The following is a 21666-nucleotide window of genomic DNA, read 5'->3' as shown; positions in this document are numbered from 1 at the left end:
CCCCCACATCACCCACCTCCCACCGTTCCCAGGCTCCACCTTCCGTCCTCATCAGATCCCACCATCTGCAGTCCTGTGTCACCTCCACCTCTCACCTCCCAGCCCACTCCCCCCTCCCCCATCTGCCTACCACCCCCCTCACCAGGACCCACCCATCACCTGCCACCCCTTCCCCCCACCTCTCTGTCTCCCCCTCACTCAAAACCTCGACTGTCCACTCCCCTCCATGGAGGCTGCCTGACCCGCTGACTTCCTCGGGCACTTTGTGTGTTGCAGGCAGTCAGCGTGGGAAAAGACCCTTCGGCCCGAGTCCCTGCCGACTGACCTGTCCCCGATCCCATTCTGTTCTCTGCACGCCGGTGAGGGGAAGGAGTCCTGAGAGACCGGAGCAGTGAACCACTCGCGCCTGACAGGGCAGCAGCCCGGGATCCAACCCTGGACACCCTGGATATGGAAAGGGGAGGTTGGGTGAACCCTCCCCACCACTGGGGGCAGTGCAGGCCCCCCCCCTCCCGGTTACGTTTGCTGGGGGTCGCCCCCAGTACCAGATGGAAGGCTGCAGGTCCCACGTTCATATTTCAGGGCAATGTTGTCCATCTCCCCCCAGGGAGGTTACCTGACCCGCCAAGTACTCTGCTCCTCTCTTGTATTTCAGATCGCCAGGATCTGCAGCATTTTCCATCAGACGTCAGTCCCGGTGTACAGGATGGACAAAGGGCAGACACCGGCACACCTGGGGCACAGGGCAGAGACGCCGGCACACCTGGGGCACAGGGCAGAGACGCCGGCACACCTGGGGCACAGGGCAGAGACGCCGGCACACCTGGGGCACAGGGCAGACGTCTGTGTTTGCTCTACCTGAGACACACCAGAGAAGGGTCAGTCCTGGGAGACCAACTACGGACAACGTGCACCAATGACTGGGAAGGAGACGAGGGAGGTGCGGTTGGTGACGGGGAGCGGTGGGGAGGGGAGGGGAGGTCACCACCTCTCCATATCCCTTTGCAGGCAGCAGCAAAAATCTGACAAATGGGAGTAAAACCCCAGAGACTGGGAATTTCTCCTGGACACGTGGACTGTGACAGGTTCACAGCTCAGAGCGGACAGACACAGCTCAGTGCCCCGGGGCACTGTCCACAGGCAGTCACTGGGAGCAGACACACACACACACACCTCGGTGACCTGGGGCACTGTCCACAGACGGTCACTGGGATGCTGAGACAACACGATTGACTGTCACAGACGGAGGGAAGTTGTGCTTCAGTTGTATGTACACTGGTGAGGTACATTTGGAGCACTGTGTGCAGGACTGGAATCCTTACGGAAGGATAAGATAAACTCAGAGAGAGGAAGGAAATTCTACTGAACGTATCAGGCTGCACCAAACCCAGCAAAGCACCACGAAGGCAGTGCCAAGGGACTTCCCGGTCGAAGCGGTGGCATGCGGTCTCATACAGTGACCCAACTTCCCACACCTCCCACTGGAGGTTCAGTTAAATGGTGACAGGAAACCAGGAGAGCTCAGGAAAGTGCCATCTGCGCAGACTGACCCTGCCACACTGCCAGTTACACTGCTCGGCAGCACCAGGGGACAACTCCTAACTGACCAGGTCACTGTGAATCTGCAGCCAGGCTGCTGGGACAACCCAGGACCCACCCCAGCACTTCCCCGTGGGAATGCAAAGGTCTTTGACCCAACCACCACGGCACTGATCCCTCTCCAACACCTCTGGGTAAAACAATCCTCAACTTTGCTCCGAGAACTTACACTTAAGACACTCACTACGAAGTCACAGTGCATCACCGTTAGAGAAGGTTTGCAAATCTTCTCGGGTAATAAGTCACATAGAACATAGAACAGTACAGCACAGGAACAGGCCCTTCGGCCCACCATGTCTGTGCCAAACACAATGCCAAATTAAACTAAATCTCTTCTGCCTGCACATGGTCCATCTCCCTCCATTCCCTGCACATTCACGTGTCTGTCTACAGTCTCTGAAACACCTCTATCGTATGTGCCTCCCCCACCACCCCTGGCAGCCCGTTCCAGGCACCCACTGCTCTCTGTAAATAAAACCTTTAACCTTCCCCCCCTTGCACTTAAAGCAATGTCCTCCAGTACTTGACATTTCGACGCTGGGAAAAAGATTCTGGCTGTCTATCTGTGCCTCCCATAATTTTATAAACCTCTATCAGGTCTCCCCTCAGCCTCTGATGCCCCAGGTAGAACAACCCAAATTTGTCCAACCTCTCCTTATAGCTCATGCCCTCTAATCCAGACAACATCCTGGTGAACCTCTTCTGCACCCTCTCCAAAGCCCCCACATCCCGGCACGGTAGTGTAGCAGTTAGCGTAACACTATTACAGCGCCAGCGACCTGGGTTCAATTCCGGCCGCTGTCTGTAAGGAGTTTGTACGTTCTCCCCGTGTCTGCGTGGGTTTCCTCCGGGTGCTCCGGTTTCCTCCCACATTCCAGAGACGTACAGGCTAGGAAGTTGTGGGCGTGATATGTTGGCGTCGGAAGTGTGGCGACACTTGCGGGCTGCCCCCAGAACACTCTACACAAAAGATGCATTTCACTGTGTGTTTCCATGTACATGTGACTAATAAAGAAATATTTCTCTATCTGTCTAATGGGTTCAACACAAATCAACACAAAACTCAAAGTTTTATCCAACTACGTCATGACTTCCTGATTCTTACGCTCTATGCCCAATTTCAGGGAGTTAAAGACTCAGTACATTAACACTGTTGAAGATCCCATCACTGTGTACTTTCCCCTGACATTTGACCTCCCGAAGTGCACCACCTCACACCTGCCTGGATTACCTCCGTCTGCCATTTCTCTGCCCACATTTCCAACTGGTCTGTATCCCGACCTTCCTCACTGTCCACAGCTTCACCAATCTTTGTGTCATCTGCAAGCTTACTGACCCACCCGTCCACATTTTCACCCGTCATAGGCCCCAGCACTAATCCCGACCGGTCACAGACCTCCAGCCAGAATAACGCTCCTCCACCACTACCCTGGAACACGATGATGCTGGAGGAACTCAGCAGGCCAGGCAGCATCCGTGGAGAAAAGCAGGAGGTCAACGTTTTGGGTCAGGACCCTCCTTCAGGACTGAAGATAGGAAAAGAGGCAGAGATTCACCTGCACCTCCCTTAATATCATCGACTGCATTCGGTGCTCCAAGTGTGGCCTCCTCTACACTGGTGAGACCAAACGCAGACTAGGTGACCATTTCGTTGAACACCGGCTCTCAGTCCGTAACCGCGATCTGCATCTCCCCGTTGCCGGTCACTTCAACTCCCCCTCCCACACTGTCACTGATACGTCAGTCCTCGGCCTCCTCCACTGCCGGGAGAATTCCAAGCGCAAACTGGAGGAACAGCCCCTCATTGTCCATCTTGGGACCTCGCAGCCTGGCGGCATGAACATTGAATTCTCCCACTTTAGGTCATCCCCACCCCCCCTTCCCCATAGCCCCCACCAACCCCCCACCCCCCCCCACCGTGCCTCTTCTTTTATTCCCTTTCCCAGCCTCTCTCTCTTTTTTCTACCCCCTTTTTCCCCTCACCTTTGACCCCTCCCCCAGTGGATCTGCTCTCCCCTCCTCCCCTGCATCTACCTATCCCCACCCTGTGCCCACCCCGCCTCCCCTCGTTTGTCCACCTATCACTGCTCTGCTTTTCCCTCCTATATACTGGGCTTCCCCTTTTCCTATCTTAGATAAAATTTCTTTATTAGTCACATGTATATCGAAACACACAGTGAAATGCATCTTTTGCGTAGAGTGCTCTGGGGGCAGCCCGCAAGTGTCGCCACGCTTCCAGCGCCAACATAGCATGCCCACAACTTCCCAACCTGTCCGTCTTTGGAATGTGGGAGGAAACCGGAGCACCCGGAGGAAACCCACGCAGACACAGGGAGAACGTACAAACTCCTTACAGACAGTGGCCGGGATTGAACTGGGATCGCTGGCGCTGTAATAGCGTTACGCTAACCGCTACACTACCCTGCCTACCAGTTCCGAAGGAGGGTCCTGACCCAAAACGTCGACCGCCTGCTTTTCTCCACGGATGCTGCCTGGCCTGCTGAGTTCCTCCAGCAACTGTTTTTCCAAGATGAAATCAAATGTCAGATCCCAACAATACTGAGGGCACATCAGGAGCTCCCGGAAAGCCTGGCTGGACTTTTAAGGCTGCACCTTCTTGCTTCCACTTGCCCGTCAGATCCCTTCATTAACCCAGTGACCCGCTCCGTACACGTCAGACCTCTCGCTTCGGTACAGTTCTGGAGGAGTCTGCAGATCCCCCTTCTTGCTGCCATCAGCTCTGGATCCTGCAGCAGTCGTTTCTGCTGGGATCAGACCATGACGTTCACCACAGAATAACCTCTCCGACAATTTAAACACACTGTTGGACACCAACGGTAACACAACAGATGATTCTCTGGTGTTCACACAGTCAGAAATCCTGGAAACTTGCAAAGGGAAATGGTTCATCAAGTTTCACTTCCTCCCTAACCATCTACTGCCAGGATTCTATTCATAACTTCAATACAAAGCTCACTTCTTAACGTTCTGGCAGATGTTCAGGCAGCTGTGGGGGAGGGTCAGTGAGCCTGGGGCACACATCCACCTCAGCACTGGGGTCGTAGACTGGGGTCACTCGTGGCTGCCAAACCTGACCGATCGACACCACAGCCCCACATCACAGACACAACAGGTTTAACCACCACGTCCCGTCCCTGCGTTCCCATCTCCGCCAATGCCACAATACTCGAGGATCCACAGCCATCCAGGACAAAGCAGCTGCTCGATCACCACCCCAAACACCCTCTCCCTCCCTCCACCACCAGCACACAGTGCTGCAGTCTGCACCAGCAACACAATGCACTGTAGGCACTGCTGGGTGCCTGGAATGTGCTGCCGGGGGCAGGGGTGGAGGCTCTTAGACAGGCACATGGACGTGCAGGGAATGGAGGGAGATGGGCATTGTGTAGGCAGAAGGGATTAGTTTAGCACGGCGTTTAATTACGAGTTTAATTAGTTTGGCACAATGTGGTGGGCCTGTCCTGTGCGGTAGCGTTCTACGTTCCAGTAACTCACCCAGCACCTCCCACACCCGCCACCTCTACCACACACCACCCTGACTTGGAACCAGATCGCCGTTCCTCCACCATCACTGGGTCTAATCCCTGGCACTCCCTCCCCACCAACACCATGGAGGCACCTTCACTGGGACTGCAGTGGATGGAGGAGGCGTCTCAGCCCCACCTTCTCCAGGGGCAGCTGGGGATGGGTGATTAATGCTGGCCTTGGCAGCAACACCCAGATCCTGACACACGCCAAGGATGTTAACCACCTGCTCCACAAATCATCACCCTTGCACACAGTGACTGTGTGTGTGAAGCTACGGGAGGTCCAGGGTGGATACAGCTGTGGGAGGTCCAGGGTGGATATGGGAGGTCCAAGATGTGTACAGCTACGGGAGGTCCAGGGTGGATACGGATACGGGAGGTCCAGGGTGGATACGGATACGGGAGGTCCAGGGTGGATACGGATACGGGAGGTCCAGGGTGGATACGGGAGGTCCAGGGTGTGTACAGCATTGGGAAGTCCAGGGTGGATATGGGAGGTCCAGGGTGTGTAAAGCTCTGGGAGGTCCAGGGTGGATAGTCCAGACCTTGGCCCAGCAGAGGGACGAGGATTTCTCTTCAGATCCTCAGACAGCTACAGACAGGTAGGTGATGCACTCCACTGCCCGGGGCTGGGTCAGTCTCCCACAGCCATTCTCCGTTTCTCCAGGTCTTCCACAGCACATCCTTGTCACACGGCAGAGGAACAGACCCTTCAGCCCAAATGGTCCGTGCCGACCAAGATGCCGCATCCAAGCTCGTCCCACTTGCCTACATTTGGCCCATAACCTTCTAAACCTTTCCCATCCATGGACCCATCCAAGTGTCCTTTAAAAGTTGTTACTGTACCTTACAGCCCCACTCACACCCAGCTCTCGATCACATCTGCAACCTCGTGTCAATCCTTCAACGCAGTCTCAGTGAGCAAGACCCAGCCAGGACTCAGCAGACAATACTCTCACCTCCAAGCCCGAAGGTCACAGGTTCAAAACCCACTCCAGGGGCTCAACACAACGATCTTGGTGGCATTTGTGACAGAGCGGCGCAGGGGGAGCGCTGCACTGTCTCACCACCAATCCCGGGAGATGTTAAACCAGGTACCTTAGAGCAGTAGAGCACAGGAATAGGTCCTTCAGCCATCATGTGCCGATCGAATTAAACCAGTGATTAAACACCTAACCAAACTAATCCCTTCTGCCTACACACTGTCCACATCCCTCTGTTCTCCGCACATCCACCTGCCTGTCTAAGAACCTCTATCGTATCTGCCTCCACCACCACCCCGGGCAGCCTGTTCCAGGCACCCACCACTCTCTGCCCCCACCCCCACCTTGCATTCACTCCCTCCGGCATTAGACATTTTGACCCTGGAAAAAAGATACCGGCTGTTTACTCATTCACACTCTCGGACCAATGTAGAAATCCCCAGCACTGCTGGGGAGAACAGATAAATTCACTATCAACTAAAATCAATAAAACTTGAGTTTGTGGGAACTTTCTGTGGATATGGTCCAAACATGACCCCTGAAGGAAGGTTCAATACGTCCCAAGGAGAGCACAGTACAAAGGTAGATCGCAGGTAGGACCCACCTACACCGGACAGATCAGTATCAACCTCCGGGACTCAGCTGATAGACAGCGTTCACTGGAGATCGGAGATCAGCTTTCAGTTACAGTAAGTGACAGGAAAACGATCGTCTAATGCAGCACAGAAAATCCATCACGTTCCCCAACACCAGGTCTTCCATCAATTAATACCCAGCGGTTGCACCAGATGGTCTTCCGGAATGCGTGGCTGGAAATGGAGACCAACGTTTGTTTGTTACTGGTTGGGCCAATCATTGAAACTGGACGAAGAGAGCGGGGCAGTGGGATCAGTGTGGGGACAGACACAGGGTTGTGGGGAGGGAGCGGGGCAGTGGGATCAGTGTGGGGACAGACACAGGGCTGTGGGGAGAGAGCAGGGCAGTGGGATCAGTGTGGGACCGATTCTTTACATCAGCCCTTCACACAGCCGATATCTGGTTGAGTGCTATGAACTGCCCCACTCTCTTTCACAGGCGTTGGGGTGAACGACTCCACGCGAGGGGTAGGAGGGTGGGCAGGGGGGTGAACGACCACGCGGTGGGGGTAAGGGTGACCCTACCTGGGACTAATCAACTCCACCTCAGTCTGGATTGTAACACAGACCAGATGAGGATATTTAAAGTTTCATCTTCCATCCCTGGTACCAGAGACAGTGAACGACGTTCAGATCAGGTCCCGTGGTCTGACTGGAAGGGGTTTCTCTCCCCACCCACTCCCCCCCCCCCCCCCCCCCCCCAGACCACACACATTGGAACCTGTGCTGGACAGAGCCCAGCACCCACAATGGGATCCCTCGTTCCCCACACCTTCACCAGGTCAATAAATCCTCCCCCTTCCTCTGCAGGACGGCTCCATCTTCACCCCCCTGCCTCTCCCCCCAACCCCCCCCCACCTCTCCCCACCATCCCCCCGCCTCCCTCCCCACACCATCCACCCGCCTCCCCCAATGATTCCCCCGCCTCTCTCACCCCCAACCCAACTCGCCTCTCTCCCCCCACCCCCCACCATCCCCACACCTCCCCCCACCCCCCTGCCTCTCCCCACCAGGGGAGCTCTCCAATGCTGCAAACACTGAGTGAGGGGAGAGGGACACGACCAGGGCCTTTCCCCACCCGTCTGCATCACTGTCACACCACATCCTCACAGCCAACACTCACATTACACACTGAGACACGCGCACACACACAGACACAGGCGGACATACACACACACGGTCAGAAACGTGATACATACACCCAAAGATAGGTACAGAGGGACACACGGATACAGGGGCACCCACTGACTGACACACACACACACACACACACACACACACACACACACACAGGGTCCAGGGGCTCCCACTGACTGACAGACACACACACACACTGGGTCCAGGGGCTCCCACTGACTGACACACACACACACTGGGTCAGGGGTCTAGGGGCTTCCACTAACAATTAACACATGACACACCTTCAACGATGCCACACACAGTAAGCGAGGACGTGTGAGGAACCACAGACTACACCTGATGCTGCTCTGCTTTATCCAGATGGATGGGGAGAGTTAAATCCCAAGGACCTGGAAAATCAATAAACTTCACTGTGTCTGGAACATTACCACATTGATTCATGACTTGTAGGCACCATCGTAATTCAGTTCAATGAGAAGTATTGAACATGAAGGGGTCTCTCAGCCCCACACTAATCATTTGTGATTCACACTCCTGCCTGTCCCATTCACTGAGGGAATTGGTCACTGCTGGCTGCAAACAGCGAGCTCTCCGCCAACATCTGGAACCACGAAAGTGGATCTCGAGAACTCCACCTCCAGATGTCTCCTCACCGAAAACACTCCCTAAACCTGCAGTGTGGGGCCCACCATTGGCTACCCGCCCTGCTACCTCAGTCCCGGCAGGTCCTGTCCAACCACACTGCAGTGAAACATCCTGGACTCAGCGCTACAGAAACGGAACTGATCTTCAGGGTCTACAGGAGCTGACAACACACAGCACAGCGCCCTGCAATGTTCTTAAATCAGAGGTCAACAAGAAGAACTGCCAGCCCTGGACTCAATCCAGTGACCCAGTGCTGGATTCTCACCTGCATCACTGGATCCCCGACCCAGTGCTGATTCTCACCCACATCACTGGATCCCTGACCCAGTGCTGATTCTCACCCATGTCAGTGGATCACCCAGTGCTGCACTCCACCAGGTCAGTTTGGCAAATTGAATCCTTTCCATCCAAAACAAACTTGGCTCAGTAGAAGATCAGGCTCAGTAGAAGTGGCCACCTAAAGCACTGGAATATCCCTGGAGCTGGCGGTACATATCATGGGGGATGGAAGCCCAATGTCCTTGGTCAATCTGTGGCCCTCCGTGACCCCAGACCACATCAGGCCGACTACCACAGCAACACACTCCAGTGTAAACAGGCAGCTGGAGGTGGCCTTTCGGCCCTCACACTTGTTCTGCTCTCAATACCCACTTGCCCAATCAGCATTTGCCTCGATTCCATTCACATCCAGATCCAGCCTCGAACATACTGAAGGAACAAGAACTCCGAAGGTCCATCGCTCCTGACTGATGGAGCTGCCCTTCATCTCCGCCCACCTCCTCATCCTGAGACTGAACCCCGGCAGGGGTCAGAGCCCCGGAGCTTCCCATGGGTACACCAACCACTGACGGCCACAGGCGAGAAGGGGAAAGCGTCAAGAAGATTTATGAGGCAAGTAGTTGTATTTTTAAAAAATATAAACACAGAGAGCGGTGGGTGCCTGGAACGGGCTGCCAGGGGAGGTGGAGGAGGCAGATACGATGGAGGGGTTTAATAGGGATTTAGACAGACACAGGAACAGGCGGGGAACAGAGGGTTGATCCATGTACAGGCAGATGGGAGTGATCTGGATCAGCATCACGGTTGGCACAGACGGCACAGCATCCTGTGCTGTACAGTTCCATGTTCTACCACATTACCAGCAGGACCCCACCAGACAACAGGCGGCTCCCGCTCGAATACAACAGGCGGTTCCCGCGCGGACACCGCAACAGGCGGGTACTTTTTCTGCCAGTCTGCCTGATGGTTTTGTGACTACCGACTCAGAGACAGCTCACTGCAGGGATCAGCAGCAGTGCAGGCTGCTGGTGACTGCACTGCACTTGTCACAGAGGGTGGGGCTGGAGACCCACGCTGGTCCCGGGGAGGGCTGGGCTTGCAGTAACATGGACAGACCCACTACACTGGGCCTGGATTCTCTGGAGTCAGCAAACACAATGGGCCGAAGGGCCTCTTCCTGTGCTGTGCTATGTTCGAAACGAAGGGAGATCTAACCGAAATCTGGAAAACTCTCAACAGGGCTGCACGGCTGGTTACAGGAGGACTCGGGGGGCACAGGGGAACGAGAGGTCCGTCACTGAGACAAGGAGAAACTTCTCTGCCCGAGGGCTGTGGAGTGGATTGCTGGATATTAAGGGAATTGAGGGAGAAGGAGATAGTCCTGGGTCATGGCACTGAAACAGGACATCAGCCATGATCTTAATGAGTCCCGAGCAGGTTCGAGGGGCCGAATGGCCTCCTCTACCCCAACCTGGTGAGCTCATTCTCTCAGGAAGACAGCTCACCAATCCCACCAGCTGGGCAACAGTCCCCAACCCCTGCTGCACCTCCCGTCCTCCTTAGATAATTCCATACGTTTTCCCATTGCTGGGATGGGTTGGAATTTCCCACTGGGACCCATGCTCCTGTGGGGACGACGGAGGCTGCCATTCCGAAGTTCTCAGGACCGAAGGAAGCTGGTGGCAGTGAGAGGAGGCAGGGCCGTGTGTCCACCTCCTCGGCGATCAACCCCTGTCCCTTGTCACCGGCTCCCCACAGACCCATCCACAGGCTGAAGGCAAGAGCAGAGCCCCCACCACTGAGCTCAGGGTGTTTACCTTCCACACACACGTGCACCAACCCCCACCCTGTGCCCACACCGCAAACCCAGCTCTGTTACCCCCCCACCCCTCAGGGGGCTCCGAGGGTAGACTGGGAGCCAGGGTGTTCACCAGCCCAGCCCAGCCCAGGACGGTGAGCAGGGGGCACTGCAACTCACAATAGAAGGTACCCAGAAGACCAGCCACTGGTCCACTGACAGTACACAGGGTGGGGAGGGAGGGGGAGGAGAGGAAGGGGGGAATAACGTGACAGGAGATGGGGAGCTCAGGGTGGCACCTGTAGATGGAGGGCAGGTGCTCAGCAAAGCGGTCACCCAGTGTGGACGTGGTTTCCCCAGTGTAGGGGGGATCACACTGTGAACGCTGGGCGCAGTGCACTGGACTGGAGGAGGTGCAAGTCAATCACAGCTTCACTAGGAGGGACTGTCAGAAGGAAGGGAAGAGGGGGAAGGACCGGTGTATCTCCTGCAGCTGCTGGGGAGAGTGCAGTGAGAGGGGGAGATGGAGGAGTGGGCTAGGGAGTGATGGAGGGAACAGTTCCTCTCGGAATGCTAAGGAGGGGAGGGAGGGGAGGGAGGGGAGGGTGTGCATCGAGCTCGTTGGAGGAGGCTGAGGTTGCGAAGGATGACCCGTTGAATGTAGAGGATGGTGGGGTGGGAGGCAAGGACCGGGGAACCCTGTCCACGTTCCGTAGGGAGGAGATTGGTATTGGTTTATTATTGTCACTTGTACTGAGGTACAGTGAAAAACTTGTCTTGCATACCGATCGCACAGGTCAATTCATTACACCGTGCAGTTACATTGAGTTAGTACAGGGTGCATTGATGTAGTACAGGTAAAAACAATAACAGTACAGAGTAAAGTGTCACAGCTGCAGAGAAAGTGCAGTGCAATAAGGTGCAAGGTCACAACAAGGTATATCGTGAGGTCAGAGTCCGGTGAGAGCAGAGTTGCAGGAAGTACAGGAGATGCCACTGAGAGCCCCGACAACCACAGCAGAGGGGAGGCTACAGTGAAGGAGAAAGGAATTCAACCGTACGCGGAGAATGTCGTCAGAGCAACGGTGTGACGGAGTCGGAGAAAGTGGGAGAATGGAGTCCTTGCAGGAAGCCGGGTGAGGAGGTGTAGCTGAGGTAGGTGTCTGTACAGTGGATATTGGTCACCAATCTGCCCCCCACACTGAGGGGGGGAGGGGGTGGGGGTGGGGGAGGTGGAGAGAGGGGACAGCCTGAAAGTGGCAGCAAAGTTGATGAAATTTTCCAATTCTGTAAGTGCAGGAAGCAGTGAGGGTTAATGACGCAGGCTGCCGGTGTTGATAAACAGTGCACACGGTGGAGATGGACAACTTCACAACCCCACCTCCCCATGATCCTGATCCTCCATTTGCCAGATCATCCCCCCTCCCCCCACACACTGAACCCATCCCTGGTCTTCTGAAGGCTCCTGATGTCCTCTCCACAGCCTATCTCCCATCCTCTGTGTCATCAACAAATTCAGCCACATCTTCAGTGCAAGTCACCGACATAAACTGTGGACAGACTGGTCCCCACACCAGTCCCTGGGTCCTCTCCTTCCTGGTGGGCCAGCCCTCTGCTAGTCTCACATCGTGAACCTATTTGTACCCTCTCCCCTGCCTCTCCGTCCCCTTCAGAGTTAACCAGAACACACAGTGCCAATGGTGAAACCCACGTTCCCCACTCCTCCCTGCTCATCACTTTGACCCCACGACAACCCAACGGCCGTGCATCTTTTAAATGTTAAGCTCACACTGCTGGGATTGCTGATCCCACTATTGGTGAGAGTGCTTTATGCTACAGGCAGTGAGAAATGGATTACTACAGTACCCATGCATCACCCTGGGAAATCGATATGGCCTCTCTCTGAACTGGATTAATTTAATCAGCAGTGAACAACAGCGGTTCTGACTGATTACCTCACCCCTGCTCCAAGCCCAAACCATCAACATCTGTTTGGTATCCAAGCCAGATGGCCACGTTGGTTACTTTCCAACCAGACAAGGGGGCAGCACATGATGGTTGGGCAGTGTCCTGGGCCAAACATCTTCAGCTGCTTCATCAATGACCTTCCCTCCATGAGGACAGCAGAAGTGGCGATGTTCACTGCTGACTGGACCAGGTTTCATTCCCTAATTCCTGTACACAGCAAGACCTGGGCAACATTCAGGCCTGGGCTGATAAGTGGCAGGTGACATTTGTGCCACGGAAGTGCCTGGCAACGGCCATCTCCAGCAAGAGGGGGTCTAACGTTCTATCCCTGATGTTCATTGCCGAGTTCCCCACCATCCCTATCCTCTACACCACCAATCACCACCAGACGTACATCGTGGCTACGAGAGTGGCCTGGGAATCCCACGGGAAGCGCCCCACCTACCCATTCCCCAGAGCCTTCCCAGAAGGCCAGGAGTGTGACGCAAGTCCTTCCACTTGCCTGGATAAAGTGCAGCTGCAACAACACTCGGGAATCTTGACATCAAGCAGCCCAATTGATTGGCACCCCATCCCTCCCCCCCCCACCCCATCACTCCCCCCCCACCCCATCCCTCCCCCCCCCCACCCCATCCCTCCCCCCCCACCACCCGCCAATCTTCACTCCCTCCAACACAGAGGGCACGGTTTTTAATTGCCCTGCGGTTACTCGCCCAGGCTACCCTGACACCACCTCCCAAGCCCACCACCTGTCCCACTAAGGACAAGGGCAGCACCACTGCCTGCTGGATCTTCTCCAAGCCGCACACCATCCTGGAGTGGTACAGCCCAGGAACAGGCCCTTTGGCCCACCATGCTGAGCCAAACTAATTAAACGACTAACTATACTAATCCCTTCTGCCTGCACAATGTCCGTATCCTACCATTTCCCTCACATCCATGTGCCTAAGAGCCTCTTAAATACCCCTACTGTACCTGCCTCCACCTCCACCACCACGCCTGGCAGCACATTCCACTGTGTAAAAATCTTGTCCCACACATCTCCTTTGAACTTCCTCCTCTCACCTCAAGTGCATGCCCTCCAGCATTAGACTTTCCACCCTGGGAGAAAGATACCAGCTGTCCACTCTATCTGTGCCTCTCATAATCTTATAAACCTCTATCGGGTCTCCCCTCAGCCTCCTCTGCTCCAGAGAAAACAACCCAAGTTTGTCCAACCTCTCCTTAGCTCATACCCTCCAATCCAGGCAGCATCCTGGTGAACCTCTTCTGCACCCTCTCCAAAGCCTCCACGTCCTTCCTGTAATGGGACGACCAGAACTGAATGCAATACTCCAGATGCGGCCTAACTAAAGTTTTATAAAGCTGCAGCATAACTTCCTGACTCTTGAACTCAGTGCCTCGACTAATGAAGGCAAGCCTGCCGTATGCCTTCTTTACCGCCCCATCAACCTGTGCAGCCACTTTCAGGGAGCCATGGACTTGGACCCCAATATCCCTCTGTATAGCTGCTCGAAGCTGCCGTGCCTCCGAGGACTCTTGTCCAATGCGACGTTGGTATTCTTCCTCCCCCTTTCGCAGGGACAATCTACACTGGGCTGAATGTTCAGTTACAATGTCGGTAGTCCACTGAATGGAGAGGTGCGATGGCTTAAGTGTGTTATTCCAGATCTCCATCACTGACAACCTATGGATCCACCCAGACCCTGGTCAAAGCCAGCAACAAGAGCTGCAGTGATCTGGGACACACTGCCTGAGGTGGTGGAAGCATCAGGAACTTCCCAAAGGGAATGGGAGAAATCCTGAACGAGGTAAATGTTCTGAGACACAGGCAGCGAGCCAGGGCATGCGTCTGACTGGAGAGTTCATTCAAAGAGCTAGCACACACTTGGTGGGCCAAATGGACTCTGCCTGTGCTGGTGGAGTGAAAGAGACTGCTGATGTTGATGGTGGGTTGTGTGGTCCCAGTGACCGCAGCGATTACTCCGGGAGATGCAACCACCCTCCCACTGTAGACAGTGTTACTTCTACACCAGGTCCACAGCACAGGAGGCCTCCGTCTGCTCCAATTTCTGATGGTCTTCTCTGCACCAAGCCCAGTGTGTGAGCCAGTTCTCTGCCATGACAATGGAAGACCATCCCCATTGTCCTTAAAGAATCAGAGAAAGTAAGGGCAGTCAAGGAACTGAGCCCACCTCCCATCTCTGGCCCTGCACCCTGTCCTCAGTACCCCTCCTCCTCATCCCGCTTCCCTGTGGACAGTGAATGATCCCTGCCTCAATCACTCTCATTTTGTGCTCCAACATGGCTCTAGCCAAAGGCACCCTCAGTTCTTTGCTCACTGCCAGTGACAACCCTCCATTGCCAACTCCACAGCCAACGAACACCTTCTGTGATCCTAACAAACTCCTCCTCATTTGAGGAACCTCCAGTGAACCTTCCCTGCTGTTCCTCTGGCTCCAGTCTCTCCTCCTCTTCTGCTCACTGCTGCTCTGAGACCTCAATGTCCTCTCTGAACAGGACCCTGGGTGTTCCACAGTAACCAGCCTACTTATTGCTGTTGTTAAATATTATGACCCTGTCCTGAGATGTAAACTCTCAAATTCCACTGCCCTTTAGATGAAATTATCTGAAGGCAGAGCAGATAGACCATCCTCTGGATGCTTCAACGTGTTTCCATTGTGTGTGGGTTAGATTCCTTGTGCTGTTAGGCTCTACTCAGTACTACTGGTTTCTCCAGACCATGCTGCTTCCCATCCTCTCTGAATGCAGCCCAGTCCATCACACAAACCAGCCTCCCCTCCATGGACTCCGTCTACACTTCCCGCTGCCTTGGTAAAGCAGCCAACATAATCAAAGACCCCACCCACCCCGGACATTCTCTCTTCTCCCCCCCCTCCTGTCGGGTGGAAGATACAAAAGCCAGAAAGCACGTACCACCAGGCTCAAGGACAGCTTCTGTCCCACTGTGATCAGACTCTTGAATGGACCTCTCATACGCTAAAGGATGAGCTCTTGATCTCCCAGCTTACCCTGCTGTGGCCCTTGCACCTTATTGTCCACCTGCACTGCACCTTCCTCTGTAGCTGTGACAATATATTCTGCAGTCCGTCTTCTTTTCAACACCTCGATGTACTTGTACATGCCATGTTCTGACTAGATGCACGCAGACAAAAGCTTTTCATTGTATCGCGGTACCTGTGACAGTAATAAACCAATACGTCTCTCCTCAATGTGCAGATCTTTAGTGACTGAAGTGAGCCTAGTAGTGAGCCCAGGGATTCACTGGTTGAACCCAATTACCCAAACTTCCTTTCCCATCTGTTGAGCAACTTCCCACCTAATTCTTCGAATTACAGGTCTGAAGCTAGCCTCAGGAGACACCGTGCTGAAGCCGGTGTACATCTCCTGTGGTGTGTTCCCCAGGAACAGGAGGGTGTCATCAGCGGCTGGCTCTGCCATTCAGAGGCTGATCTGTGCACGATTCCCCCACCCACCTTGGTTCTGCATCACTTCATGAAGTTTCTCGGCATTAATGAACCAGTAAATACTGGTTCACCAGACACTGGCATCAACAGTGCATCCAAAACTCCAGGCACAGGATTCACTATGAAACTGTTGCACAATGTTGTTAGAAGGTTCTGCAGAGTACAAGCAATGAAGCAACATTTCTACACCCTGTCAACCCTGCCTTGATGCAATTTCCTCTGGCACATTACCAGACCACAGGCAACACCAACCTTCCTCCTGGCTTGGCCAATACTGGTGTGACCATTACCCTTGTATCCCATTCACGTTAAAGGTGAACACCACTGTCAGAACCAAATCTACTCCACACTGGGGGTCTGCTGGGCTACAAAATTAAACCCAACCCAAGCCAACTGTTGCTGTGAAAAGAACACAGGACAGTACAGCACAGGAACGGGCCCTTCGCCCCACAATGTTTGTGCTGACCACAATGCCAAATTAAACTAACTCTCTTCTGCCTGCACATGATCCATATCCCTCCATTATCTGCACATCTCCTCTGAATTTGCCCCCGTCACCTTAAATGCATGCCTTCTTGTATTAAGTATTTCAACCCTAGGGAAAAGGTTCAAACTGTCTACTCTATCTATGCCTCTCATAACTTTATAAACCTCTATCAGGTCTCCCCTCAGCCTCTGCTGCTCTAGAGAAAACAACCCAAGTTTGTCCAACCTCTCCTTATAGAATGTACCCTTGAAACAAGGCAGCGTCCTGGTGAACCTCTCCTGCACCCTCGCCAAAGCCCCCACATCCTTCCTGTGACGGGGTGACCAGAACTGCGGCCTGACCAGAGATCTCTACGACTCCCATAATGGTGCCAGACATGCTACTCTCAGCTGGAGTGAGCCGTCCTGGGCTGCACAGAGGGCTGAATCAGGCCAGCATCACACCCCCACACACTGGTGTTTGATGGGGATATGCGTGGATTGACAGCTGCAGCGGGTGGGGCCTCGAGCCTGCCCCACTCAGCCAGTGTCATTTGGCTTTCAGTCCAGCACCATATTCAAACTCTCATCCTGGACTCCAATGCTCCCATGGTCCCATCTCCCTCACCCTGTGGAGCTCCCTCCAGCCTCGCAGTACCCTGCACCCATCTAATCCCAGAGGCTTTATATTCATAGTCACACAGCACAGAAACAGGCCCTTCGGCCCAATTCTTCCATGCTGACTGTGATGCCCATCCAAGCTCGTCCCATTGCCCACATTTAGCCCATATCGCTCCAAGCCTTTCCTATCCATGAACCTGTCCAAATGACTTTTAAACACTGTAATTGTACCCACCTCTGCTACTCATTCCACACACCCACTGCCCTCTGTGTGAAAAACTTGCTACTCAGGTCCCTTTTAAATCTTTCCCCTCTCACCTTAAACCTGTGCCCTCTAGTTTTAGACTCCCCTACCCTGGGGAAAAGACTCAGATCATTGACCGTTTCTGTGCCCCTCATGATTTTATAAACCTCCATAAAGGGCCCCCCTCAGCCTCCTTCACTCAAGGGAAAACAGTCCCAGCCTGACCTTACAACTCAAGCCCTCCTGTCCTGGTAACATCCCTGTGAATATCTTCTGCACCCTCTCCAGCTTAATGACATCTTTCCTGTAGTGTGGTGATCAGAACTGCGCACAATACTCCAAGTGTGGCCTCACCAATGACTTGCACAGCTGTAACATGGTGTCCCAATTCCTGTACTCAATGCCTTGGCCGATCAAGGCAAGCGTACCGTACGCTTTCTTCACCACCCTGTCTCCCTGTGTTGCCACTTTCAGGGAACTGTGTACCTGTACCCCAGGTCTCTCTGTTCTACAACACTCCCCAGGGCCCTGTCGTTTACTGTGCAAGTCCTGCCCTGGTTTACCTTCCCAACATGCAACACTTTGCATTATCCGAGTTAAATGCCACCTGCCATTCCTTGCCACTTCCCAGTTGATCCAGATCCTGCTGAAACCTCAGATAACCTGCTCCAGTGTCCACCACACTGCCAAAAGCTTACTAACCATGCCAACTATATTCTCTTCCAAATCATCAATATATACGATGAGCAATGAAGGACCGATCGCTGCGGCACACCACTGGTCACAGGCCTCCAGTCTGGAAACAAGCCTCCACTCCCACCCTGACTCCTTCCACCAAGCCAAGTTTATTTCCACAAACAATCTGCTGGAGGAACCCAGCAGGTCGAGCAGCATCTGTCTGAAGAACTGTCCACATGTTGTGTCAAAACCCTGTATCAGGATAGATTCAGGTCAGATCAAGTCTTGATGCAGGATTTTGACCCGAAACATCGACAATTCCTCCCTGCCCCCACCACAGAGCTGCCTGACCCACTGAGCTCCTCCAGCAGGTTTGTTGCTCCAAATTCCAGCATCTGCAGTCTCTGGTATCTCAATGTTATGTCCAACAGGCCAGCTCACCCCGGATCCCACGTGATCTAATCTTCTGTACCAGCCTACCTTGTCAAAGGCCTTGCTAAAATCCATGTAGACAATGTCCACCAACCTGTCCTCATCAATCCCTTTGGTCACCTGTTTAAAAATCTCAAATTGGTGAGACTCCATTTCCCACTCACCAAAGCCACGCTGACAGTCCCCAATCTGCCTGCCTTTCCAAATGCAGGTCGATCCTGTCTCTCAGAACTCCCTCTAGTAACTTTCCCACCACTGATGTCAGGCTCATCGACCTGTCATTTCTGGCTTGTCCTTGCTGCCTTTCTTAGATACAGGCACATCCCTGACTTCCATCCCAACACCTCTGGTGGCTGAGCCAGTGGTCAGGACACTGTGCCTGGAATCTCCCTACCCATTCTCTCCCCTCCTTTAGGTAGCTCCCAAGTTCTGCCCCGACAACTCCTTACGCACCTGGTATCGTCTGATACCAATTAAATGTGAGGGCAGTGCTGTTGGCCTGTAAGTTGCTGCAGGGAGGGGTGGCTGGCAGTAACTCGGGTAACCTGCCCTGCCTCACACAGTGATGAGTGAATCCGGGACCAGGACTTGCCCCCTTACACCACCAGTGAGTTCATCACGTTCCAGCAACATCAACACCCATCATTTCCCTGCAAAACCAAAGGGTGGGCTAATGGGCAGTGACCTCATTTCTGAACCCCTGGGCTCGGGCAGCTGGCAATCAACAGTGACACCCATCAATCACACCAGACCATGCCCCAACACTGACAGCTGTCAATCAACACTGACAACTGTCAATCAACACTGACAACTGTCAATCACACCAGACCATGCCCCAATAGTGACAGCTGTCAATCAACACTGATGCCCATCAATCACACCAGACCATGCCGCAACACTGACAACTGTCAATCAACGCTGATGCCCGTCAATCACACCAGACCATGCCGCAACACTGACAGCTGTCAATCAACACTGACAACTGTCAATCAACGCTGATGCCCGTCAATCACACCAGACCATGCCGCAACACTGACAGCTGTCAATCAACACTGACAACTGTCAATCAACGCTGATGCCCGTCAATCACACCAGACCATGCCGCAACACTGACAGCTGTCAATCAACACTGACAACTGTCAATCAACGCTGATGCCCGTCAATCACACCAGGCCATGCCCCAATACTGACAGCTGTCAATCATCCAGCACCTACCCCTTAGTAAATACAAGCCTGAGAGATGTCTAGGTTAATATATTTTATGCTGATATTAACAACATTATGAGGATAGATTGAGCAAGCTAGGGCTTTTCTCTTTGGAGCAACACAGGATGAGAGGCGACTTGATAGAGGTGTACAAGATTATGAGGGGCATAGATCGAGTGGACAGCCAGCACCTTTTCCTCAGGGCAGCAATGGCCAATACCTCAACACTTGCGGGCTGCCCCAGAACACTCTACGCAAAAGATGTGTGCTTTGGTGTACATGTGACTAATAAAAATATCTTATCTCTTATCTTTAAGGTCAGAGATGGAACATTCAGGGGAGATGTCAGAGGTAGGTTCTTCACACACAGAGTGGTGGGTGCCTGGAACACACTGCCGGGGGTCGTGAGAGAGGCTGATACAATGGGGACATTTAAGAGACTCCTGGATAGGCACATGGATGTCAGAAAAATGGAGGGTTAAGGGCTGTGTAGGAGGGAAGGGTCAGGTTGATGGTGGGGTAGGTTTTATAGGTCGGGCCGAAGGGTCGAATATTGACGAGGAGAAAAGTTCAGTCTGAAAAGACCCCAAAGTGACAAATGGGAAACCAGCGCCAGAAAAGCAACAGCCCATCAACAACACTGCAGCCGACCCACAGACAGTGTCCGAACCTCCCCCCCCCCCAATGCACCACCCTCCGCCCCCACAGACGCTGCCCGACCCGCTGAGTCCCTGCAGCAGCCTGCTCCTTGCACCACAGTTTGTGGGTGGCCGGGTGGAGAGCCAGCAGGGACAGACACCTCCCTACCTGCTGCAAGTGGGACCCTCACCCTGCACTGCGGGCGGGGTGCAAACACAATGCCTGCACCTGCCTCCTTACAGGCAGCAGCCCCGTCTCCCACCAACTCCAATGGGTGACAGGTTGCTACCAGTTCACCCCCTGCTTTCAGATTCCTCTCTGATTTAACCAAGCACCGTCAGCGCTGCAAATCGTGATGGAAACAATGCTGGAAACAGCCTGCTGAGCAGGTACCTTCTCGGATTTGGGAACCTGCAGAACCCGCAGCGTTTCCCAGCCACTATCTGAATATTGATGTTATTTACTCTCCGGTTTGCAGCTCAGTGACTCTGCCCATTTCCCAAATTATAAACAAAACCAGGCCGCAGCTCCCTGCCATTTAAAGAAACACCGACACAGCAGTAACAAAAGCAGAGCTAGCCTCATCCTTAAAACTTTTTTCCCCGAAAGCTGAATATTTGTTAATTAAAAGGCTATTTCTAAACATCGCTCCGCCGCGCAACAAATAACACACGTTAAATGCAATTGTCATGATAAATTTACAGGACATTGCAAACGGATTTGCATGCATTGCAAATGTGCACATTTGCAGAGAGTGGTCCCCGAGCGTGCAGGGGAATGGTTTTATTTTCCAGCGCCGGGGCGTCACCCGGTGCTGCCTTCACTTACCAGAGGAAAAGCCGCAATCAGAAGCAGATCAAAAAATAAAACATAGCAACGCTGGGCAGAGCCGGGCGTGTGGATCCTGACTGGTTGCAGCAATTACTGGGTGCAACAGCAGGATCTGAGCATGAACGACCATCAATGCACTGCACTGCACTGCACTGCACTGCACTGCCCGGCTGCTGCAGCCGGCCGGCCGCCACTCGCACAACTTGCTGCAGATGCCGGCAGCGGCGCACCGCCAGGACAATGTGAAGTTAGGCTGAGAGCCGGGCCCCGCCCACCCGCCCTCAACCTAACTTGCTCGCTCCGTCTCCATTGGCTCGGCCGTCCCACAACGGCCCCGCCCCATTTACACCACCCCCGCTTCTGATTGGTCCGTCTCCCTTTCCATCAGCAATTAAACCGTTTGGGCGGGAATAAAAATTGACTGGGAGAGCGTTAAATGGAAAATAAGGAACTGCCCAGTAAGGTAT

General features: G+C 53.8%; 1 protein-coding gene across 6 annotated transcripts in view; it reads right to left on the bottom strand.

The window, feature by feature from the left end:
• The window catches only part of hrasa (HRas proto-oncogene, GTPase a), a 35476-nt gene extending 14044 nt beyond the window's left edge, over positions 1-21432 (bottom strand). Inside the window, exons 1-3 of one of the 6 annotated variants that reach the window (XM_052029026.1) lie at positions 21197-21432; positions 8187-8294; positions 6735-6939 (exon numbers count right to left, since the gene is read on the bottom strand). The gene's annotated coding sequence lies outside the window, so the exon portion shown is untranslated. Of the gene's footprint in view, positions 1-2378; positions 2500-4279; positions 4299-6734; positions 6940-8186; positions 8295-21196 lie in introns of those variants that run through there. The other 5 variants (XM_052029030.1, XM_052029027.1, XM_052029028.1 and 2 more) reach the window with 5 other exon arrangements.
• Positions 21433-21666: the final 234 nt, after the last annotated feature.

This window comes from Pristis pectinata, chromosome 14 (genome assembly GCF_009764475.1).
Source record: "Pristis pectinata isolate sPriPec2 chromosome 14, sPriPec2.1.pri, whole genome shotgun sequence".
Classification (NCBI taxonomy): Eukaryota; Metazoa; Chordata; class Chondrichthyes; order Rhinopristiformes; family Pristidae; genus Pristis; species Pristis pectinata.
This window is presented reverse-complemented; position numbering and strand designations above follow the sequence as displayed.